We start from the raw sequence: 26,850 nt of genomic DNA on the forward strand, positions 1-26,850 counted from the left end.
AAACCTTGTTTATGATGTGACATGGATATGTATACGGGGACGCAACAGCTATAATCTGCTGTGTACATTCTCTACTTTATCATCTATGAGCCCATTGTTAGATGGCTGAGTTATGTTGGCTGGAGGGCTCAGAGCTGTGGCCGGCAATCTGTCATCCGTTGAGAGTTGCAGCTGGATAACCACAGGTTGTAGAGAGGGTGGGACTCCAGTACACAGTTCCTCTGCCTCGTAATATGATGCAGCTATTGTGTCAGATGAGATGGTTGATATGGCGGAAGTTACAGTGCTATATTCACATCTAGGGAGGCACATCTTGTGCCTGATAAAATCACACAAGGATATAGGAATTGGTTAGGAAGAGGCCATTGCAAAATGCTGTTTGGCAGAGCCATCATTGGCAGCAGCTATTAAGCAGTTAACGTGATAGGTATCTTGCAATGTTTTTTATGAATCCATTTATACGTCTGCTATCCATGTGATTACCAACAACACATGCCACTATGAAGTGCCACTGGCTTACCTTTCTGTATTTTAAGATGTCCAGATTCGTATGATCTTGTGGCATCGGCTGATTATTTACACCGACTGGAACAATGCATTATTGAACGACAGCACATTCATCCCTAAAAAGGCCTGTGTGGGGATTGATAACACAGGGAGCCAGTTGCACATATCTATCTACCAGTTGGTATTTTATTCATGACCCCAGGTCCACCTGCAAACAAGAAAAATGTTTTTAACAATCACGCAACAGTTCATAAAGCAGGCAAATGGCGGTTGCTGGCAAAATGGTGGATGGAGCGTGCAGTCAGCACGAAGATGTAGGCCACCGTGACTTCTGGTAGTTTTCTCTCCAGTATCTTGAAAATGCAAGACTGCTTACTGAATACAGTGGGGCTATTGTATAAATCTTTCTATTCAATTTTCAATAAATTCATATTTATTATTGTTCTGTGCCATTTTCCAAGAATTTTGGAAACATGTGGCATGTTGTTTGGAGAAACAAGACACATCAAAAATGAGTCTATGAGACTCCGGACCCATCCTGACCCGTGTGGTCAGTTTTGAAAGGTCAAAAGCAAACAAGTTAGAAAAGTAGCTTCAAAAGTACCCTAATAATACATGAGACCTATTGAATATCTTAGCAATGTATTTGCCATTGGTGAATTCCTGCCCTTCAGCTTTTTTCCTTCATATATTTTTGATAAACGTGTAATTATTGGTGTTCATTGCTCATATGTAGTCCTTTTATTGCAGGGAAAGGGGAATAGGACCCCGTCACCCTGGCGATCTGTGGGTCATTTATGTTAGTTATATTGTGTATCAGTCAGTTGAAAGCCTTTATAAGCCAGGTGGTAGTTTTAAGACAAGGCAACCTTACAAATAAGTTGGTTCATGGTTAGAAAACATTATACCAGTGCACCTGTGTGCACATTATACTGCCTTGCACCTGTGTGATCATGGTCAGATTTCTGTCCACTGGTAGTAAACTTAGAGGCTTTCTATAGAAGGACAGCAAGCAGAGAAGGAATTAACACAAAGTATATTGGAAAATTGTATACTTTTATCATACATTAACATTAATTTGCTAAAATGAAAATACCCCTTTAAAGCCAATTCTCATTCATTACTAAATACATACAATAGTTCTGTACTTTAAGAGAGGTTTCATGCATGTGTTTTTTTTAAGAAAATAAACCTGTGAGACAGAAAAATATAAGTCCTTATTTATACAGTTTTTTGTCAGCAGACGTTCTGTAAAGTAATATGCATAGAATGGCATTGCCAACTTCAAAGTCAAGTGTTGAGGGCCTGTCGCTTCTTGCCTTGTTCTCTAATACTCATGTGCTCCTTCTAGTAAAGGATAGCCATAAACACAATAACAATCCATCTGAGCCAGCTATTCTCTGTGCTCCATGAAGTCTATTTGTTTGCTACATTTACACTTTCATTGCAAAAGTCTGAAAACACTTCACTAAACCATTGTAGGTGAACCTTCCAAAATGCAGAGACAATGTGCTTTAGACAAAGACAATGCAGAGACAATGTGCATTATTTTATTTACACAGCTCAGGTCTACCTCAAGTATTTGTCTAAGCCCATGGTTGTTTTATCAGTTAGCACTATGAACTGGTTAACCCTTGAATACATGGAATTTTATTGTTTATAACATGCTGGATGCCTTGAAGCAATAAATCATTTTATGATTGTCAAGTTTTGCATATAAAAAATACAGGTGACAAAATCTAAAATCAAAATTATATAGCAGATTTTTATTTTGTATCATTGCTATCAACATTTTTTTGCAACAAATCTTCCATGTGCCAAATAAGGAAACATGAAATCAACAATTCATTTATTTAAAAATAATATTTAAATGGCCAGTGGCTAAACAAAGAGTAAAGACGGCACGCTTCTCGTGAAAATTAATTTTTAGGCAGTACTCATACTGTATGGATCCAAATTGTCTAAATTGTTCTTATTCATTTAATGGGCAATAACTTTTGTGCCATTACAGAAGTGTGGATCAAGACTAAATGAACTTGAATTAATTAAATTCTTAGTATATAACAACTATAAAAATTATCATATAAAATGTTTTAAAAGATTGAGAACATGTGTAGAGTTTTACACACAAGTTTCACTTTAGTTTCCCCTCCTTACTTTCTGTTGTGAAGCTTCTTTAATGAATGATTTCACAATGAGCTGATCCTTGCTGCTGACATAGAAACTTTCTGCCTGCTGTCTGTGCTGTTGATAGTGATCAGTTACTTCTAGTTGGGTAGATAACTAGACCACTTAGGGTCAGAGGTGAACTTCACTACTCTGCACTCACAGCTCCTCTTATATTTACCAGCAGTGAGCAAGGGCAGGCAATGTTGTATCGATCTCAAATATTCAAAAAAAAATCAAACCTACAATACAACAGACAAGATCTGGGAACAAGCACAGTAAAATCTACTTCCTGTGGCTGCACCTCCTCCACACTCCCTGTCTTACGATGACTGTATAGAGCAATTCCCTTCAGCTCACAGAAGAAACCAGCTGTAAAAATAGTAAAACCCAATGAGGTCATACTCACAACTAGTGTGACAAAATTTTGGGAAACCCTAAAGAAGCAATTATAAATAAAAAGAATATAACAATTCAAAATAAATATAAAATAAAATAAACTATGAAACCAATATATATATATATAAAAATATATGAAACCTATAAAATATATATATATATATATATATATATATATATATATATATATATATACAGTATATGTATATATACATATAGTGTATATAGTGTATATGTATACACCAAAATATACTATAAAATATAGGCTTTTCTCTTGTGTGAAAAAATTCTGTTAAGTGTTAAGTAAGATGTCAAATACGAAATTATATTGTGTAATAAGCAATATATACTGATCATTCTATAAATAACATGATAAATAATAGTATCAAAATAATATTTTATAAAATGCACTCAACATTTACGATACTGGCAGCCGATATGCCTAAAATATTTTTATTTGTCATGACAAACTACACAATGCATATGATTTTTATAAAGTCATCTATATACATGAAATTAAAGGAAATCTACCATCAAAACCAGGAGACTTACTCATAGATCGAGGCACCTTGACTGTGGTGACCTTCTTAAATTTGTCATTTATGGCCTCCTTCCTTCTAAACTTTTATATTTATGGTAATGAGCCAGAAGATCTGTACCTGAGCCCCCTCCACTCTGTTGAAGGCTGTTCTCATCAATTTCCTTCTTCTTGCTTTATTCTCTCAGCAGCAGCACATAGTGGGAGGGGGAGGTGATCCTCACAGTGTAACAGCAGAGAATGAAGGGGCTCTGGTAGAGCCCTTCAGGTTCATTAGCATTTTTAAAAGTTGATTTTAGAAGGAAGGGGCCATAGATAACAAATATAAGAATATTACCGCAGTCACGAAGCCTGGATGTACAAGTAAGTGTCCCCGGTTTTCATACTGGATTTTGATGGTGGATTCCCTGTAAGCCTTTTAATGCTGCTTCCATGTACAGGAACATAAGTATTTCAATATGACCACCTATGTACAAATATAAGAATAATTGTAGTTATATAATTATACTGCCACCTATGTACAAGACTATAAATACTTTAATACGGCCTCATATGTTCATGAATATACCTACAAAAATACTGCTCCTATGCCAAAGAATATAACTACTGTTATAATGCCAAGGTGTACAAGAATGAAACAACAATATAATTATTTAGTTATGTATTAAATTATTATAATGTATATAATTATTGACCCCTTCCCGCGCCGAGGCAGATATATCCGCTGCTGAGCTGATGCCGGCACCCCAGTGTAACAGTGGCACTAACAGTGTAACCCTAGTGTAACACCAGCGGTCAGAGTGAGCTCCGATTGTGGGTGGTTAACCTGTTAAATGCTGTGGTCAGTGCGACTGCGGCATTTAACCTGCCTTCCGGGGGTCTTACCCCCAAGATCACCTCCAACGCGCGGTCTTCGGAGGGCGCCGATCGTTGCTATGGCAGCCCGGGGTTCCGATCAGGACCCCAGAGCTGCATCCTGGCACTGCCTGAAAGATGGCATCGATGATGTCATCTTAGAGGCACAGTCTCAGCCTATGCATGTGCACAGCTGACACTGCTAATACCCTGCAATACATAAGTATTGCAAGATATTATCATGAACAAGCAATCAGATGAAAATGTAAATGTAAAGTAGACATATGGGAAATGTTATTCAGCAACTTATTTAGGTGGTAAATCTATCTGCCTGAAAACGCAATGATTTAGAATTTCGAAAATGGCAAATTTTTCAAAAAAATTCATTATTTTTTTTAATTTTTTTTGTAAATAATTACAAAACTTATCAGCCACAATTTACCACTAAAATGAAGTACAACACGTGAGGAAAAAGTATCTCAGAATTGTTTAGATATGTAACCGTGTTCAAAAGTTATAACCATACAAAGCGATGCAAGTCAGAATACAAAAAATGAGTCTGAGTCTTAAGCTATAAACTGGCTGCGTCCTTAAGGGGTTAATGTATTTTAACCGTTAGCACACCATGACAAATAAGCATTCATTGGATAGCCTTACATTAAAGGGGTATTCCAGGAATAAGCATTATTCATATACAAATGGGTACTCAAAATGTAAGCCAATATGTAATTGGTTGTTATTTAAAAATGTTGCTCCCCTTAGCAGAAAATGCTGGTGACATACACTGTAATGAAGAATTAAAATACTACTGGCCCTTTATCCAGTATGGCCAATGTTGTGGTGAGACGTCATCTCAGTTATGTAATGTGCAGTGATGGCAGTTATACACATCATCACTATGGTACTAGAGCAGGACAGTCTGTTACATTATCACTGGGAGCAGAGCATAAGAGGCAGGAGGGGTAACTGAGAATTATAGGATCTTGGGATTTGTAGTTTCTAGTGGGGGCCATCTTGGTGATAACTGCACACTTTAGTGAAGCCATAAATTTTGTAAATCATAAAGTCAAACTATTTCAGCTTCATTTTGTGACTAATGACATTGAGTTTTGTTATACTCATTTATTTAGATCATCATGGGTTTTGGTGTTAGACGTTCATATTCCTGGAATACCCCTTTAAGCTACATCATGTATTTTGCATGGGCTCAGGATCTCCACTTGTGCAATCACAGAAGGATCCTGACCAGGGAACCTAAGGAGGTCTTAAAAACATAAAAGTGCTGATAATCCCCTCCCACACGCAGCAGTCGATGTTTGCAGATGCAGCTGCTACAGTTCATCCCCTTTAAGGTCCTTCCAAAGACAGAAGCTAATGGGCTTGCTGTCACATTTTCTAGTCCCTTCCTGGGACAAAAACAAAAGTAAAAAAAAAAATGTTCTAATTCCCTTTTTTTCGTCATGAAAATAAATTATTTTGAACGACAATTTAAAACAATTCAAAGAATTCCATATTTTGGTTTGCCATGTCCTAAAACATTATCTGTGTCTGTGGATTCCACAAAAATGGATTATAAGAAAAATAATTTTTAATAAAACAACAAAAAAAACACAATAAAATACACAGTACCAGGTCTCTATTTTATGAAATTTTAAGCATAATTGATTTTCTTTCTTTGGTTACTGAATGTAATTTCTATGGAACAAGGACTTTCCCAATTTTTGTTTCTATTTGTGGAGAAGCCCAGGGTGTTTAGAGTTTCACATACAGGACGGTGCAGCCCAGGTTCATGTTGCTACTTCAGTCATCCTGTGTTGACCAATCACTCGCTGTTACCAGGCAGAGCATGAGTCTGTTGAGTGTGTGAGGTCAGATATCTGCCCCCGGGAGATACTGCACATTACTGGTCACATACTGTCACTCAGTGGAGACATTTACTCGTATGACAAATATATAGTTGTATGTGACACAAAGGGTGGTAGGATCTTATCAGAGGAGACTGGTAAAGGAAATCACAATCCACGATGTGGCCATGGGTTGCATTATAACCCGTTGTTCAGCACTTGTTTAACTTGTTATACCTGAAGCGTTCATCGTTACTGTCTGTGTTTTACCAGTCACACATACAGTATCAATGTAGTGGACAGCAAATTGTGATAGTGTTTATTTAATGATCACTCACTGGATCATTCCCACTTGTTAACATGGGCTTAAAGAAAAAGCATTTACATTAATTCTAATTTTCATATAAAAATACCTATCAAGCAGCAAAACTCATGTCATCTGACTCCAGCCACTTCAATACAGTTTTCCCACTACCTCAGTTTGTATAGTGTGATGCCAATCTTGATCTCAGTTTCTCTTTATTCCTAAGGGTGATGGCACACGTGGCATTTTGAACGCCTTTTTGGGATGTTTTTAAGCAGTCCGGCAAAAAACACACCCGTTTTTTGAAAACGCATCCGTTTTTGACCCGTTTTAGTTAAGATAATTGGTCAAACCTGTCAAAAACGGATGCATGTTGAAAAAACGCACGTTAACCGTACTCCAACACTCCTGACATTGCCGTATGGACTCCAGGTGAGCTGACTCTTTCCCCTTTCTATTGCATATAATTGGAAGGTGCTGCTCCTCCTCCTACTTTCACTCCATTCATTGTTTGAACATCAAAAACTGCATCTGAAAAACTGAACGTGTGAATGCACCCTGAAATAGTAATGGCTGCACCAATGCACTGGTGAACTACAAATGCCATTGACAGCTAAACATCAGGCCTCCTCCTCTTGAAACAAAATACAATAAAGTTTGTGAGCTCCATTTTATGAGATATTTAGACTATATTTATATTTGAATAACAATTTCTAACAATTCTATTTTTTGGTGCATGTTCATTTGATTTGGAGCTATAGTTGATTGATAATTGATGTGATTAAAAGCTTAAAGGGGTATTCTGGGTATATGAACGTCTGATACAAAACCCATGATGATACAAATAAATGAATATAACTAAACTCAATGTCATTAGTCACAAAATGGAGCTTAAATAGTGTGATTTTATGATTTACAAAATTTATGACCTCTCTAAAGTATGCAGTTATCACCAAGATGGCCGCCACTGGCAACTACAAGTCCCATGATCCTTTAGTTCTCAGTTACCCCTCCTACCTCTTATGCTCTGCTCCCGGTGATGATATAACAGACTGTCCTGCTCTGTTACCATAGTAATGATGTGTAATTGCCATCACTGCATATTACATCACTGAGATGACGTCTCACCACAACACTGGCCATACTGGATGCACTACTACCAACTGATTAAAGGGCCAGTGGCATTTTAATTCTTCATTACAGTGTATTACAACAACATTTTCTGCTAAGGGGAGCAAAATTTTAAATAACAACTAATTACATATTAGATTATATTTTGAGTACCCATTTGTATATGAATTATGGTTATTCTTGGAATACCCCTTTAACTCCTTAAGGACGTAGCCAGTTTAAAGCTTAAGGCTCAGCCTGATTTTTTGGATTATGACTTGCGTCGCTTTATATGGTTATAACTTTTGAACACTTACTTGTCAAAACGATTCTGAGATTGTTTTTCCCCACATATTGTACTTCAATTTAGTATAGTTTTATTTACAAAAAAAGAAAAAATTATGAATTTTTTTAAAAATTTGCCATTGTCGAAATTCGAAATCATTGCTTTTTCAGGCAGATAGATTTACCACCTAAATAAGTTGCTAAATAACATTTCCCATATGTCTACTTTACATTTTCATAATTTTTGAAATGTCTGGATAATTTATTTTGATGTGCTTACAAATCAAATTTCGATTTTCCGTATTTTCCGAATTGACTATTTTGGGGATAAATACAGTTTTGAATGAAATTTTACATATTTAGCATCAAAATCCCCCTATGCATCAACCCATTTTCAAATCTGCACCCATCAAGCTACCAGAAACAGCTTTTCGGAAGATTGTTAACCCCTTGAGATCTTCATAGTAATGAAATCAAAATGGAGGTGAAATTTAGAATGGTCAAATTGTGTTGGTTATACGTTCATTTACACATTTCCAAAAGATAAAATCCACCATACAATTTGTTCTGCAATCTCTCCCAAGTACAGAGACCCCCCACATGTGGCCATTACTTGTTTTATGGGCTCACAGTGAGGCGCAGAAGGGAAGGAGCACCCTGCAGCTGCCAGGTTTTTAGTTTCCTCATTGACCCCTTTTGTAGGCTATAAAATTTTTCATTATTGGGGCCATGTGATGGGATTTTTTTTTGCGGAATGTGATGCTTTTTCCAGTGTTACCATTTTGGGAATGGTATTCCCTATTGTTGAAAATTTAGAACTTTTTTTTTGAGGGCAGGAGTAGAAAATAATCAATTCTGTACTGGGTTTTCCTTTTTTTTTTCTTTGTTCACCGTAAAGCCTAATAACCATGGTATCTTTATTCTATGGGTCGATACGATTACGGGGATATCAGACATGAATATATTTTCTTACGTTTTACTAAATTTGCCAAATAAATTTGTGGGAAAAATCTATCATTTTTGTATTGCCATCTTCCAAGTAGCATAACATTTTAACTTTTCTGGCTTTTTTTTTTTGCGGGAGATGTTGTAATTTGCAACAGTATCATTCTGGAGTACATATGTTTTGTTGATCACTTTTTATTGTATTTTTTGTGGGATTCAATAGGTAAAAATAATAATTTTTGGCAGGTTTTTAACAGTTTTTTTAACGGCGTTCATCATGCAGTTCAACAATGATTTACTTTTATACTACAGGTTGTTACGGACACAGTGATACTATATATGTGGGGTTTTTGTTATGATGTAGACTTTTTTTAGCGTTATATGTCTCTTTATATGTTATGGGGCTTATGGGCATTTTTTGTGATATATTTTTACTATTTTTACTACTTCACCTGATTGCTTGTTCATGATAATACTTTGCAATAGTGATGTATTGCAGGGTATTAGCAGTGTCAGCCTATGCACATGCACACGTCACAGACGCCATCTTACAGGCAGTGCCTGCAGGCATCCCTGGGGTCCCGATCGGACACCAGAGATGCCATAGCAACGATCGGCGCCCCCCACCCGAAAACGGTTCGGGGGGGGGGGGTCGATTGTGGGGGAAAGACCCGCCCAGAGGCAAGTTAAATGCTGCTGTCGCGCTGACCGCGGTTGTTAGTTACACTGGGGTGCCGGCTATTAGGTATAGGCGGCACCCCATGTTTCCCGACGCCGTTTTGGCTCAGATCTTGAGCTGAACCGGCATCAGCTCAGCGTCTGAAATATTGGACGCTGATCGCGGTGACTTAGATATCGGACGCTGAGCATCAAGAGGTTAAACATTATAAACAAAGATGATAAATATACAATGCATTGTAAAATTGTTAGGATGTCTGAGAAAAGGCAGAAAGTTTGAGGGCGCGTTGCGTTTTGGTTGCGTTTTCATTGCGTTTGAAACGCATATACAACAGCTGATGTGAGGTTAATTTGCCTAATTACATTACCGTTTACGTTTGTAAACGCTATGTTAACGCATGTGTTAACAAAACGCATATGTTAATGCTTTGTTAACGCATGCGTTAACATCGCGTTTACGATGCGTTTTGTAAACGGAAACGTTTACAGTGATGTAATTAGGCAAATCAACTCTCCTCAGCTGTTGTATATGCGTTTCAAACTCAATGAAAACGCAACCAAAACGCAACGTGTGAACGCGCCCTGAAAAAAAAAAAATGTAAAGAGGATCTGTCACCTATGAAAAAGGCACTTGGAGCTGCTCACTAAAGTAAGCAGCTCCTAGTGCTACAACAGATGCAGCAGTGTTACACTGCTAGTGTTATTGGAAACCTCAGATAACGCTAACAGACACTGCCGTGCTGTACAATAGGAATGCCGAACTGCGCTGTAAGTGCTCAGGCGTTCACTTGACTCAGCTGAGCAAACTTATGTTTGGAATGGGAAGTGAAAAGGCTACTGCTAGACAACTGGCATATCCAGAGTCATAGCATATGTACTACGTCACAGCTGAACATAAATGACATCTGTCCTGATCTTAAATTCATTCCTGCATTATATTTTACAAATCTTATTTCAGTATAATCCTGAAGACTCTATTTTCATACAGAACAATACATTACAATATTTGTAGTGATCTAAAATTACAATATGTTATATTCCAGAAATGCCAGGGGCTGGTGTACAATCGTACGACAGCCGCACTGTTTTCATCATATGCTGGTGCATGATGAGCCAGTACAGGCAGTCTCGGGGTTACGTACTAGATTGGTTCTGTAGGTTTGTTCTTAGGGGGCGGTCACACAGTCCACTAGTTTTGCGTTCATAATGCGACGCTAGCACAAAGAGGGTGGGACTCGGCCTGATCGCATATGCGTTTCCAGAGAAACGCATGCGATCGGGTTATCAATGTTGAATTTGTATGCAAGTAGCAGCTGTATATTTCATAATTGTAAATTGAGCAAAATTCGAGAAAAATGTTGGATTGTCATAAGAAACGGGATAAAACAATAAAGCTTAACTGCTGACACCTTTGATAACTGTTACAGCTGTTTATTTAGCCTAGTGCTAAAGTAGAGTAAATTACCAACATCCAGAGGTCTGTTTGTAACTAGGGGATATCTGTAAGTCGGGTGTTCTTAAGTAGGGGACCGCCTGAATATAATAAATTACACCCATTATGTTACTTATCCTGTATGGATCCCAGGCCCAGACTGACAATGTCCCCTGAGGGCGCGTTCACACGTTGCGTTTTGACCTGCACTTTTATTGCGTTTGAAACGCATATACAACAGCTGAGGAGGGGTGATTTGCCTAATTACATCACTGTTAACATTTCCGTTTACAAAACGCATCATAAACATGGGTTTTGTTAACACATACGTTAACATTGCATTTACAAACTTAAACGGTAATGTAATTAGGCAAATCACCTCTCATCAGCTGTTGTATATGCGTTTCAAACGCAATGAAAACGCGACCAAAATGCAACGTGTGAACGCGCCCTTAACAAACTATCCCCATTGTGAAGCATGGTGATGACTTTTGCAACACTTCCAGCTGGCAACTAATTAAACTTAATCAGACATACCCAACTTTTCCAGCTCTCTCTTCTACTCAGCTTTCCCTTAGGGCGCTGTCCCACGTTGCGTTTGCAGACGCAGACGCAGACCAAACCACGCCCACCGGGGCGGTCCGCGGTCCGATCGCATCGGCGATTTCCATAGAAACATAGAGAAACGCCGATGCGATTGGACCGCGGACCGCCCCGGTGGGCGCGGTTTGGTCTGCGTCTGCAAACGCAACGTGTGACAGCGCCCTTAGTTTATATGTTCGGTTCTTCCAATGCAGTTTCAAAGCCAAAAGTATGTGTGATAATGAAGGGGTTACTCCTCTGTTTTCTTTTACTGCACTCCTGCTTTGGAGATAGAAAACTATGTCTAAAAAAAAATGGAACTTGCAGCGTTCTCATTGGCATCAACCACCTCACAATGATCTTCTTGGTGAATGCCACCATCCATGCACTCAGTTTCCATTTTAGGTTTTTCATGATAATGTTGCTTCATCATTTTGCTTTTTAAAACATTCAGAGCTTGAGAGACATGAGTGACCTGTGTAATAACACAACCATCTACCTCACCATGTGATTGTAGTCTATTGGCATCTAATCATACACTGGGTTATCAACAACAGTGAGGTTTGAAAGATTGGATTCTTTCATTAACTTACCTGTGGGTTTATTAGAAGGGACGAAGTGGAATCAGTGGTTGTTCAGATTCCCTCACACAAACTACTGATGACTCTGGTTCATCTATTTCTTCCTCTTCTCGTTCCGAACCATCAGGCTTCTCATCAGTATATACATCACTTTGAACAGGGTGGAAGCACTACTCCAACACAAATTCAGACTGGATGCAATCATGCGTCATGTGAGGTTTATGGACATGTCACACTGGTCACTTTTTTGGGAAACTTCTGATTCAGCATAATTATATAACATTTGTGAAAGTGTGCGCCATGGGTATTTCCAGTCTTTCCCATAAAACTTACACATGTGAACATCACATTCACTTTTCTTTGTAACAAATGTATCACGGGATGAACAGTACAAAATATTAATCTTCACCACATGCTTCTGTGATATGTCTTTTCACTAAAATAATAATAATTCTTTATTTATATAGCGCTCACAGATTACGCAGCGCTGCACAAAGCATTACAAATTGGTCTTCACTGTTTCTTTTTTTTGTATAAAGGTGATACCACACATGGCGTTTTGAAGCCGTTTTTGGTCCATTTTTAAAGGGGTTATGCCACGAAACAATTGACTGCAAAAAGCTGTCAAAGAGGTTAAAATATTTCAAAAATCTATTTGTAATGGTTACCTGGAATTAAAGATACCTTTCTATTTGTTATTATGATGCTTGTTCAGCCTCTATTCTGCTCCACACAGAAGCAGATGTGGGAGGGGCCAGGTACATGCACAGCACTGACAGCGGCAGTTATTGCACAACTCAGTGCTACAGTGCGCTCAGCCTTCAGAGTCTCCTTCCACCTGCTGTGCTCAAATAGTCCCTGCATTTACTGATCCAATAGTAGTCCAATAGAAATGTGTCATAGGCCCCATGTTAAAAGTGCACCAAAGTTGGTGCAGTCTGTCAAAGCAGTGCAGGGGGCACCAGATTCATGAAGAACGTGCACCAGAAATCCTGAATCTGGCGCCCCCTGCACACTACACATGTACTATGTATTCTCACAGCATCATGGTCGGTCAGGCTGACATGCATGGCGGAAGTCTAGGTGGGTGCAGGGGAGGCAAACCCCACGTGTATCGTCACTCCAAAGTGACACTTACCCCTGAGGAAGTCACTTCAAAGTGAGGATACCAATGGAGTTTGCCGTCCCTCCATTTTTCTAGACCTCCGACACATTTACACTATACTGTCCGCCTGACCTAACATGATGCTGTGAGAATACATTGAATTGCAACTAAATCACTAGATAGATAGATATTTATGAGATAGATAGATATGAGATAGATAGAAAGATGACAGGTGATAGATAATAGGACTTGGATAGATAAATAGGTGACAGCTTCTCACATGTTACTGATCTTTAGCTACTTCCCTGCTAGTCAGGCCCCTTTGCAGGACAGCAGTGTAGCTTGGAGGGAAAGTGAATGGTGGCGAGTACAGGAGGTGGACTGCATCAGGAGAGGTCAGAGCTCAGCCTGTTACTTGTGTTATCTCTGCAGCCTCCTGTGTGACCTGACTAATGGTGGATGGAGGAGAGGGCTGCTACATTGCTATGATCCATGTTAGGGGAGGATTCATCTGAGCTGCAGATAGCCATGTCTGGCTGCAGTTACCTTGTATCTGTTGCTGTAGCCTCCTGTGTGACCTGACTAATGGTGGAGGGAGGAGAGGGCTGCTACATTGCTATGATCCATGTTAGGGGAGGACTCTTCTGTGCAGCAGATAGCCATGTCTGGCTGCAGTTACCTTGTATCTGTTGCTGTAGCCTCCTGTGTGACCTGACTAATGGTGGAGGGAGGAGAGGGCTGCTACATTGCTATGATCCATGTTAGGGGAGGATTCATCTGAGCTGCAGATAGCCATGTCTGGCTGCAGTTACCTTGTATCTGTTGCTGTAGCCTCCTGTGTGACCTGACTAATGGTGGAGGGAGGAGAGGGCTGCTACATTGCTATGATCCATTTTAGGGGAGGACTCCTCTGTGCAGCAGATAGTCATTTCTGGCTGAAGTTACCTTGTATCTGTTGCTGTAGCCTCCTGTGTGACCTGACTAATGGTGGAGGGAGGAGAGGGCTGCTACATTGCTATGATCCATGTTGGGGGACGACTCCTCTGTGCAGCAGTGTCTGGCTGCAGTTACCTTGTATCTGCTGCTGGAAGCTCCTGAGGAGCTGGTAAGTAGTGGCCATCACAGCACAATCTCTGCCCCTCCTCCTCTCTCACTTCGTATTGGCTGCAGTGTGTCAGGTGATCTCTCAGTGTGGAGAGGAGCTGTGAGCCCGTGGAGTGATCTGTAGTGCATAGCAGCTGGGGGAATCCCTGTGCGCAGACGCGTCCAGATCAGCTGTAGCTCAGGACGGGACACAGCTACCAGCAGGGGCGCCAGCAACCAGGACAAAAGGAGTTATCTCAGTAAGGCTGCAGATTTTGTAATAAGTGTAAATGGTGAAAGTACTTGTCACAATGCATTGGACCCAATTACAGCCATTTGCTATGGTGACACAACCCCTTTAAGCAGTCTGTCCAAAAACGCATGCGTTTTTTGAAAACGCATCAGTTTTTTACTAGTTTTAATTAAGATAATTGGTAAAACCTGTCAAAAAACAGATGCATTTTTAAAAAATGCATGCGTTTTTTAATGGACAGCTTAAAAATGGACCAAAAACGGGTTCAAAATGCCATGTGTGGCATCACCTTACGACACATGACAAATACAGCATTCATAAACCTCTTTACCCAAACCAAATATCATAGGTCATTCCTTTTTGTGGATGCCACTTTTGGCATTGTTCACACACATATTCTTTAAACAAACCTCCTAATAAACCTCAGGGCGTGTTTATACGTTGCGTTTTGGTTGCATTTTCATTGCGTTTGAAACGTATTACAACTTCTTATTTGCCTAATTACATTGACCCACAACCTCTAGGGGAAGGAACACCCTCCTGACCTATGGCTGCACTTCTATGAGAACCTGCATTTAAAAGATCAATCTGTGTGATGGGTTAAAGTTAGGCTATGCACAGTACAAGACATATCATTGTCAATATCACATTGTCAATAGTCCATAAGACTTTGTAAGTCCCAGCTGTAGAGACTCATCAATCCTTGGATTCAACCCATTTTGATCTCAGTTTAGACAGTGAGACTCGGCCCACCATCACCTCAGGAAGTTTTGTGTGTAACTCCTCTGTTCTGTCCCTTTTAGATCATTGGATAGCACACAGAGCAGAAGGTTTTTCCTATTGAAAATGCAGTTTTGGCACAATATGGGATACTCTCCCACCAGTGAAAGAAATAAGGAAAGTTTTTGCCCAATATGAACTTGACCATGAACTGGTCTTCACAGGTTTCAAACACATGTGTCACAGTCGCAAAACCAGTTTTAGGCTGGATTCACACTGCCGCTGCCCCTCGTACCGTAGCATGGCGGGCACACGGCATGGTGCGGGGAGAGGAGGAGGAGATGAGCGCTTCTCACCCCGGCCCCTCTCCATAGGGATATATGGCGAAGGCGCCGTATGCCGTGAAAAGATTGGTCATGTCCTATCTTTTCACGGGGTACGGAGCTGACGTATATCGGCCCTATATATGTCCCCTATGCGGCAGTGTGAATGTAGCCTTAAACTCAATCCATCTAGTCTTGCCAGTCACTGGTAACATGTCTGGGTTCACTATTAATACATCCTGAAGACAGATAGTGGGATTCCACCAACTAACGACTTTTATTTGGCATGTTCTCCAGCCTCCTGACCAGAGGACAATGAGATGCATGGACATCTACAAGTTTGCACCTCCAACACGGCTCCATCTTCTCCACAGATGGGACAGCCCACATGCTGCCGCTGTTGGGTGCCCTTAGCAACTGAAACTTTGTGTTGCAATATTGACTTTCTCACACTTAGCCACTTGGCAGCAGGACAACCAGCCAACAGTCCATTTTAAGGCATCTGCATCCCTTTTCCAGTTGGTTGTCCTTGGCATGAGCAGACACAAAATGGCAGATTTATCAAGCTGTCTAAAAGTAAGAATGTTCTTATTTGCCCCTGAAAACCAATTACAGCTCCCATTAAAATATTCATGAGCACTAGTGAAATGAAAGCTGAGCTGTAATTGGTTGCCATGGGCAACTAAGAACATTCTTACTTTTAGACAGCTTGATAAATCTGCCCCAATGTTTTCCAGTGGAGTTACAGACACATCACAGGCACCATGGACAACAGTGGTAGAGTGATAGAAAATTTTCCAAATAAAAGAATAAAATTTTAAAAATTATTAAAAAGTCCCCTAAATGCCTCATATTAATGAACCTGTACCTTAAATACTGTAAGAAAAAAGATTTTTTTCACATTGTACCAAGCAAAAAATCAAAATGTCACATTTACACCACAATCATTCCAATAAATATATATACTGACCCATATTAAATAACATGATATCAATGCCATATGGTATATAAAACAAAACATAGAAGTGAAAAACTGTAGCAAAATACTGTATATACTCGAGTATAAGCCGAAACCCCTAATTTTACCACCAAAAACTGGGAAAACCTATTGACTGGGATGGGAAATGCATCGGTCACAGCCCCATGGAGTATACAGCCAGCCCAGCCCCATGGAGTATTCAGCCAGCCAAGCCCCATGGAGTATACAGCCTGCCCTGCCCCCCATGGAGTATATAGCCTGCCCAGACCCCAGTAGTAAACACCCTGCCCAGCCCCCCAGTAGTTTACAGCCTGCCAGCCCTCCAGTAGTATACAGCCTGCCCAGACCCCCAGTAGTATACAGCCTGCCCCCCCCCCCAGTAGTATACAGCCTGCCCAGCCCCCCAGTAGTATACAGGCTGCCCACCCCCCTCAGTAGTATACAGCCTGCCCACCCCCCAGTAGTATACAGCCTGCCCAGCCCCCCAGTAGTATACAGCCTGCAAAGCCCCATATAGTATGCAGCCAGCCAGCCAAGCGCATAAAAAAAAAAACTTACATACTCACCGGTCCTGAGGCCCGGCACAGCTCCCTGATGTTCCGGTTCTCTCGGCTTCTCTTCTTTCTTCTCTTTGTAACAGCTGACACAGACGCCTCCACGTGACCGAGGCCAGCGAACACTATGACGTCATCATAGTGTGCGCCGGCCGGCAGATCGCATGGAGCGACTCTGCCGGCTAATTACAGCACAGAGAAGAAAGAAGAGGAGCCGCGCCGAGCATCGGGAGCCATGACGAGGATCCAGATCCAGAGGTTGAGTATGTATATGTGTATAAGACGAGGTGAGGTTTTTCAGTTATTTTGTGCTGAAAAACTCGACTTATACACGAGTATATACGGTAGATTATTTTTTGCCATCACGCCAAGAAGGGTAATAAAATATAATCGATGGAGTACAGCCACCCCAAAATATACTCCTTGAGGGATTTAGTTTTCAATTGGGGCCACTTTGTAGGGGTTTCTCTAGTTTTGGTATGTTGTAGGTTCAGCAAATGCTACATGGCGCCTGAAATTTGTTTCAGCAAATTTTGCCCTCCAAAAGGCTGATGGTGCTCCTTCCCTTCTTATGGGCCCACAAAGTGGTTTACATCAACATGTGGGGTACTGGCATACTTGAGAGAAACTGTACAACAAAATCTGAGATGTGTTTCCTCATTTTATCCTGCTTGAACATGTAAATTTTAAGGCCAAATAAACACTTTATTGTCAAAATTTTATATTCAAAATTTCATGTTCAATTCTTAAATGGTTAACAAGCTTAACAAGGGCTGTTTTGAATAGTTTGATGGAAGAAATGTAAAAATGTTGTACTGTATGGGGAGTATCTAATAAATAGAACTTTTAAAACCCCTATAAATATGAATAGGCCTCCTAACATCCTAATAAAATAACATTAAAAAATGATGTCAACATAAAGCAGACATATGGTTAAAGGGGTTGTCTACTTTCAGTAAATCTTTGATATTGTTTGTGTAATGAATAGTTATACAATTTTTCAATATACTTTATATATCAATTCCTCACAGTTTTCTAGATCTCTGCTTGCTGTCCTGCTATAGAAAGCTTCTATGTTTTCTCCAGTGGATAGAAATCTGTCCATGGTCTTGAGAATTGATAGTTAGTAACCTATTTGAGAGGATAGACGTACTGTGTGTTGAGCACAACATATAGAAATCAGAAAATCACAAATTTTTCAAGATTTTCACCAAATTCTACAAATTTTCATAAATAAATGCAAAACATTTCAACCAAAATATACCAGTAAGATGAAGTAAAGCATGTCACAAAGATATAATCGCATATAGTGACACAGATTTAAAAAATTGGACCGGGTCCTTAAAGTGAAAATTTGCTGTGTCCTTGAAGGGGTTTTCCCACGAAGAAATTTTAGGCCCTATCTATGTGATGACGCCCCTACCTACTAACCATGGCTGTTATTTAGCTTCTTTCCTGAAACATCACTCAATTAGGGCACAGCTTTTGTATCCCAACTCTTTTCCGGCACTTCTAGTCCCCTCACAACTCTTTTTTGGTGCATTTTTTGGCGCAAACTTAGACCAACAAAAAGAAAGTCTACCAACTTCTAAACCCTTCATGAAGGTGGTTTGACATTTCTTACAGTGTGCCTAATACATTAAGGCCATGTGTCACAATATAACATCACACTGCAAATCACAGCTAAGGGTGCCAAAAAAGAACACCTAGCGCCAAAAATAATAAATGCTCCTCAATATATTAAGCGTCTTTGCATGTGAGTTTTTATGTGAAGTTCACAGAGTGAATAATACACAAAATATGCTGCAGATCTCTTTTGATTGTTTCAGGACAGACCTGGTCCTATCATTGATGATTCATTTCAAAGTTATTGTATTTCAATCTGTATATCTTTCCATCCCTCAATTCTATCTATCTATCTAGATCCAAAAGAAAAACGGAAGCACTCCAGAGTGTGAAAAAATGTGGTGTTTATTCCACCTAGCAACGTTTCAGATGTGAACCCAGCCTTTGTCTTTTTTCTTTTGGATCTATTTGCCATACTCTGCAGGTGACAATTACATGATAGCACCCATTCTCTTTTATTGCTGGAAGGACCGTGCTGCTGATTTTCTATATTTTTACCTATCTATCTATATCTCAGAATAGTTGCCATCGATATATGTCTAATTTTTACCTACCTATTGATCTTGCTTTTCTATCTGTCTGTCTATGTATCTATTTATGTATCTATTTATGTAACTATCTTGCTTTTCTATCCATTTATCTATCCATCTATCTATATATATAACTATATATTAACTATTTCTGACAGATATAGACTCTGACTATCTATATCTGTCTATTTCTTCATCTAAAAAAATTTTTAAACTAGAAAAATCACTTAAAGGGGTATTCCGGGAATATGAACGTCTGATACAAATACCCATGATGATATAAATAAATTAATACAACAAAACTCAATGTCATTAGTCACAAAATGGAGCTTAAATAGTTTGATTTTGTGATTTACAAAATTTTATGGACTCTCTAAAGTATGCAGAGTTATCACCAAGATGGCCGCCACTGGAAACTACATGTCTCATGATCCTTTAGTTCTCAGTAACTCCTCCTACCTCTGTTCTGCACCCAGTGATGATCTAACATACTTTTTTGGTTTCACTGCACATTACCTCACTAAGATAATGTCTCACCACAAGACTGGCCAAATTGGATGCACTGCAACCAACCAGCTACAGCCAAACTTAGTGACAATAAAATGACCTGCCCAAGCAGGTGCAGGACATGTGATGTGGACATGTGACTAGCAGCCATCTTTTGTCCTGTGTCTGCTCTGCGTGGAAGAAATCAACGGACTGATTAAAGGGCCAGTAGCATTTTAATTCTTCATTAAATTCATGTCAGCAGCATTTTTCTGCTAAGAGGAGCAACATTTTTAATAACAATTAATTATATATTAGCTTATATTTTGAGGACCAATTTGTATATGAATTATGCCGATTTCTGGAATACCCCTTTATTGTCATATGTTATGGTCACTTTGGCATCATCCATTATGAATCAGTTTTTTTTTTTAAATGGAAAAAAGGAACTGCAAACTCTGTCATTTTTCTGTGAAAAAAACTGAAGAATAAACGATCACTGTATGACAACAGATGACAACGGATGACATAACAATTTACCTTGATTTCAATGGGATTTATAACGGATCTGTTCAAGTTTCATTATTTTACATTTTAAGGCGGAAAGAGAAACGGAAATCCTAACGGCCATGCGTGAACTGAGCCTTACTGTGGCTTGTTTGGTTCCAAAGAGCGTGAACTTGAGAGCATTGTTATGCTATGGTCAGAGTGGTGCCTCCATGTCAGGCCTCCACTGAGCGTTTGCTACGGATGTTTCCATAGTGTTGTAACTGTTGGTGCCTACTCCTATTCCTGTTTTCAGGGGTGAGGAGCCAAGCTGGAGACCAAATACCACTGTGTGAGCATACATGTGGAATACGCTGAAGCTCTTTGTTGCAAGCATGTATTGGGAATCCTCCTGATATATCCTCACAATTGAGGAAAAAATTCAGGAGTTCAATTGTTCTCTCTTTCTTTTTACGGGCCAATACAAATAGTTTTTGCAACTGTAATTTCAGTTTCTCATTAAAGATTCTGTGGTTCCCGCACAGAGCTGTTGCCTTTCATGTCACTTCCTGTATCCCATAAAGAATAAAGCGGAATTATTACACAAGAGAAAAAATATACAGCAGCCTGGAGCCCAGAATGCCTTTAACTGCAGCCTCAACAGTCTGTTAATAACCTATATCTATTAATATATGGCATACATGCAACCTGATGCAACCCGATTTATAATGAGTGATTCTATTTAGCTTAGCTGCTGTATCCACATTTATCATATGTGATTCTTGAAGGATAGGATATTAGGCTCTGGATAAAAATATAGCCCTGACCGGTGTGTCTTGTTCTGCTTGTAACTGTACATGTATGAAATTCCTGCCTGTCCCAGATTTCTGCAGTGCGAGAGGGTTCATCTGTCCTTCATGGCCATTCTCTTTCTAGGAGGGAGATTTAGTTCCTAATTTGGAACCATGATGACATTTCAGTTCACTTGGCATTGAAGACACAATGGGGCAGATTTACTTACCCGGTCCAGTCGCGATCCAGCGGCGCGTTCTCTGCACTGGATTCGGGTCCGGACGGGATTTAATAAGGTAGTTCCTCCGCCGTCCACCAGGTGGCGCTGCTGCGCTGAAAAGCATTTTAACGCGCCGGAATTCACCGAGGCCGTCTGAGTGAAGGTAAGCGGGTCCCGAGCGACACTTTTTCGGTTTTTAAATGCGGCGGTTTTTCCGAATACGTCGGGTTTTCGTTTGGCCACGCCCCCCGATTTCCGTCGCGCGCATGCCGGCGCCGATGCGCCACAATCCGATCGCGTGCGCCAAAATCCCAGGGCAATTCAGGTACAATCGGCGCAAATCGGAAATATTCGGGTAACACGTCGGGAAAACGCGAATCGGGCCCTTAGTAAATGACCCCCAATAGCTACTATAAAATGCAATTCACCTACACTATAAAGGCAGTGGTATAAACCTGCCACAAGAGATGGATTGATTCAGCTACATATCTATTTATTCTTTGAAAAGAGGAAAAGGATACCATCTCCCTGGGTCTCCATGTATATTGCTTCTGTCCCTTTAACTGCTGTTTGTTATTCCCAATTCCCTCATTAGCTATGTAAAAGCTTGACACACATATAGGATATGATAATGTTCAGCACTTTACTCCCGGTTTTGGCAGCACAAGGCACTCAGATACAATTTGCAGAACCAGCTGAACTGGTTTCCTCCAGGTGATATTTCAACTTCGATCCAAAAAGTGTTCTGCTCTTTTCTTCCCGGGATGTGGACAGGCAGCAGGAGTAACATACATCCTATTTCCTGTCCTGTCCCACCATGTTATATTCATGGCATATCACATATACATTCCCATACAAACCTGTCACTGAGCCTGTCATTTGTAATGGAAGCCATTATAATTACACTTGAAATACTGGATACAACAAACTCACCTCCTACCTGTAAACAACACTCTCCATCATGTTACTAAATTTACAGTCTAAGGGGATTTCACATCCCCCTTCCTGGATCACGTTGCATCAGAAGCTTCAGAAAGCATCATGAGTTTCATCACCTGTCCGTGTTAACTCTTTCCTGGTTGATGGCAGCTGGGAATGCAGCAACGGGAAGAGTTCAAGCAACCGGAACTAAGCTGCATTTCCCAAAGCATCTCCATAAGATCATCAAACATTATCATTTCTTTTTTTATAATTGGTGTAGGACATAAACTAACATGTATTACATATAATATAGACAAGAGGGAACAGGGTGCATAATACAAAATGATTGATCCTGTCCTGGCACCAATGAAAAGAGTACGTTATCCTAGTTTATGTAGAGCCATTGAACTCTTTATATAAATAAGTTAATTAGTGTTGAGTGGACCCTAACTGCAAAGTCTGGGTTTGTGCGGGTTCAGGTCCTCCACGCTCAACCCCAATCTTCAATTGAAGTTGGGGTCTGGGTTTGGCCTAACCCCAACGCTTTAAATGCCACTGGCAAAATCACCTGGCAAATGCCACTGGTAAAATCACAGCTATGGCCGTGCATATCGGCAGCACTTGATGCGGGAATTTTGTGGAGGATTCGCTCCTGGATAATGATGGCGATCCTCCCCAAAATTACATGTCCTGTGTATAAAATCAGCTCTATACTTGACCATTCCCCTTCAACCTTTTTAGAATCTACTCACATGGATCTTGTGAGATTAATGATGAATCAACCCCAACTGCAAAGTTCGGGACCCACAGACTGAACAAGTCCTGCTATTCGGGATCCGGGTCAATCTGCTTGATTGACCGAAATGCCTGTGAATGGCGGCGCGACATGTACAGTATAATAGCAGAGTCACATGTCCAGATGCAATTCCACACAGGAGACAGAACTAGGGAGAGGTTGCTGCTCTTCGTATGGTCGATCAGATAGGCAGGGACTTCTCAAAACCAGTAATTGCCCTTTTTAGGTATAGAGAGGAGACTGCTATTATTACGGATAAGTGGAAATATGAAATAATAACCCTTTTTAGGGCACAATGAAGAACTGTATTAGGTTGCTGTAGATCAGGGATATTATTATTGCTTATGAAGGATTATGCAGAAATACTTGTAATACCAACATGAATATTAGTATTTAGTGCATCACCCAGCAAGAGCTTGAATGTCCTGTGTCTGTATAGTTTTCAGCTTCAGAAAAATCATAAAGGTGCTGCTATCTGTGAATAGCGCACATTGATATATATATTGTAAAGGTGCTCTTGTCAGTGAATAGTGTGCAATAATACCTAGATTGTAAAGGTGCTGCTGTAAGTGAATAGTGCTCACTAATACCAAGATTGTAAAGGTACTTCTGTCAGTGAATAGTGTGCACTGATACCTATAGCATAAAGGTTCTGCTGTCATTGAATAGCATGCACTAATACCTAGAGCAGTGATGGCGAACCTTTTAGAAACGGAGTGCCCAAACTACAACCAAACCCACTTATTTATCGCAAAGTGCCAACATTTAAGTGCAATTTAAGCAGTAAATTCTTGCTCCCTTCTCGCTCATAGCTTTCAATCGTATCAGTATCCCAAGAAAACCAATATAGTAGAAAGAGAGAGTGACAAATTCAGGTTACCCTGAATAGGAAAATTAGGGCCTGAAGCTGAAGCTACATTAATAATCCTGACCTGCCCACACCTTCCCATTCCTCCTGTAGTCTCGAACAGCACTGTCGCTTTAAGATAGCACTGAGTACAGCAAGGCCCAGGTGCCCATGGGGAGGGCTCTGAGTGCCACCTCTGGCACCCGTGCCATAGGTTCGCCACCACTGACCTAGAGCATAAAGACCAACAGGAATATTAGTATTTAAAGCAACATCCAGCAAGATCTTGAATGTCCTGTGTCTGTATAGTTTTCAGCTCCAGAAAAATCATAAAGGTGCTGATATCTGTGAATAGTGCATGATAATACCTAGATTGTAAAGGTGCTCATGTCAGTGAATAGTATGCATTAATAACTAGATCATAAAGGTGCTGTTTTAGTGAATAACGTGGCCTCATACCTACATTGTAAAGTTTCTCCTGTCAGTAAATAGTGTGCACTAATAGCAAAATTGGAAGGTGTTGCTGTAAGTGAATAGTGCTTGCTAATACCAAGATGGTAAAGGTGCTCCTCTCAGTGAATAGTATGCACTGACACCTAGATCATAAAGGTGCTGTTGTTAGTGAATAACGTGCACTGATACCTACATTCTAAAGTTTCTCTTGTCAGTAAACAGTGTTCATTAATACCTAAATTGTAAAGTTGCTCCAATCAGTGAATAGTGTGCAGTAATACCTAGATCATAAATGTGCTCCTGTCATTGACTAACGTGCACTGTTACCTAGGTTGTAAAGGTGCTCCTGTCAGTGAATAGCAAGAACAGTTACCTAGGTTGTAAACCTACTCCTGTCAGTGAATAGCACACATTAAAAACTTGATTGTAAAGGTGCTCCTGTCAGTGAGTAGCATGCACTAATACCTAGATTGTAAAGATAGTCCTGTTAGTGAATATTGCACATTTATACCTAGATTGTAAAGGTGTTTCTGTCAGTGAATAGCGTTCACTAATATCTTGATTGTAAAGACGCTCCTTTGAGTGAGTACCAAACACTAATACCTAAATTGTAAAGATGCTTCAGTCAGTGATTAGGGTGCAGTAATACCTAGATCATAAATGTGCTCCTGTCATTGAATAATATGCAATGTTACCTAGATTGTAAAGGCTCCTGTCAGTAAATAGCACACACAAATAACTTAATTGTAAATGTGCTCCTGTCGGTGAGTAGCATGCACTACATCGATTGTAAAGGTGCTTCTGTCGGTGAATAAAGTGCATTAATTCCTAGTTTGTAAAGGTGCTCCAGTAAGTGAATAGCCTGCTGTAATACCTAGATGATAAATGTATTCCTGTCAGTGAAAAGTGTGCACTGTCACCTAGACTTTAAAGGTGCTCCTGTTAGTGAATAACACACACTAATAACTTGATTGTAAAGGTGCTCCTGTTAGTAAGGAGCATGCGCTAATAGCTAGATTGTAAAGGAAGTCCTGTGAATAGTGTGCACTAATATCTACATTGTATAGGGGCTTTTGTCGGTGAATAGTGTGCACTAATACCTATAATGCGATTGAAACTTTGCAAGAGGTACATTATTTTAGCAGAGCTAAAAGTTTATTGTTCATCTTGGTTACTACAATGTTGTTCTTACAAACTGCTTATAAATCAGACTTGAATGATGAAAATACCTCAACAAATCGTAGAGTTTATAGTCAGGTAATGATTTGAACATCATATTTACTGTTACTTAAAAAAAACATTGTAGCCAATACATGCAACTTTTTATATGTTCTAGTTTTAGGACATACAAAACCTAGTCAACAGAGTAAGGAACATTCACACAGCCGTTGGGCGATGTATATATGGCAATGTATATACTTCTGATATACGTCCCCCATAGGCCGGCAATGGGCACGCGGGTCCGTATGGAGCAGTAAGGTGCCGTACATGTGCGGCACCATACCGTTCTGTAGACATGTCCTATCTGTTCTAAGCATACGCCGCCGTGTGCCATGTTCCTCTATGTCAGTGATGGCGAACCTTTTAGAAACGAAGTGCCCCAACTTCAACAAAAACCCACTTACATGTCGCAAAGTGCCGACATGACAATTTAGGCAATAACTTATTGATCCCTGCTGTATCACAGGTTTCAATTGTATTGGCATCCTGAGGACACCAATACAATAGAAAAAAAATGGAGAAATTTGAATTGTAGCTTCTCTCCAGGGTCCCCTGAGGAAGAATCAGGGGACCCTGAGCAGGAGCTCCAACAATAATCCATCTATGTCCACACCTTCTTGCTTGTCCTGTAGTCCTGGCAGCCAAGTATGTCGCTTTAAAATAGCGCTGAGCATGTCACGTCCTGGGCTGTTTTGGACCGCAGGAAGAAGCCTTGAGTCCTGCCTGGCAAACTCTGTGCTGAGGTAAAGGCCTGGGTGACCACAGAAAGTGCTCTGAGTGCCACTTCTGGCACCCATGCCATAGGTTCGCCACCACTGCTCTATGGAGAGGGGCAGGGTGAGCGGCACTCACCCCCTCTTCCTCTCCCCGGCACCAACATGTGCCCACTGTGCTACGGTACGGCGGCCACCGGTGTGTGTGCATGTGCCTAAGGGTGAATTCAGGTACGCTGGAGAGGAGGAAAGGTGAGCGGTGCTCACGCCCACCATCTCCATAGAAAATATAGCCACTTTTTGTACTCACCGTACCAAGGCCGTCCACCTATGGGGGACGTATATCAGGCCACAAATTTATGACATGAAGTCTGTCACTGTGTCTATTTGTTGTCATGAATGTGATGAACTTCAGCATTTGTTTGAAACAAACATGAACTGTAAAACTCTCCAACCTCATGCTTTGTATTTTCCTAGGTCGTTACGCTTGCTGCATACTGCTCTTATACTGCCTGG

General features: G+C 40.3%; 1 long non-coding RNA gene across 1 annotated transcript; it reads right to left on the reverse strand.

Moving 5' to 3' along the window:
• LOC140066044 (uncharacterized) lies at positions 1–26,850 on the reverse strand. Its single transcript, XR_011848080.1, has 3 exons — positions 26,790–26,850; positions 521–715; positions 1–319 (listed from the first exon to the last, which is right to left on the reverse strand). It is a non-coding gene; the product is annotated as an uncharacterized lncRNA (long non-coding RNA).

This window comes from Engystomops pustulosus, chromosome 6, assembly GCF_040894005.1.
Source record: "Engystomops pustulosus chromosome 6, aEngPut4.maternal, whole genome shotgun sequence".
Lineage (NCBI taxonomy): Eukaryota > Metazoa > Chordata > Amphibia > Anura > Leptodactylidae > Engystomops > Engystomops pustulosus.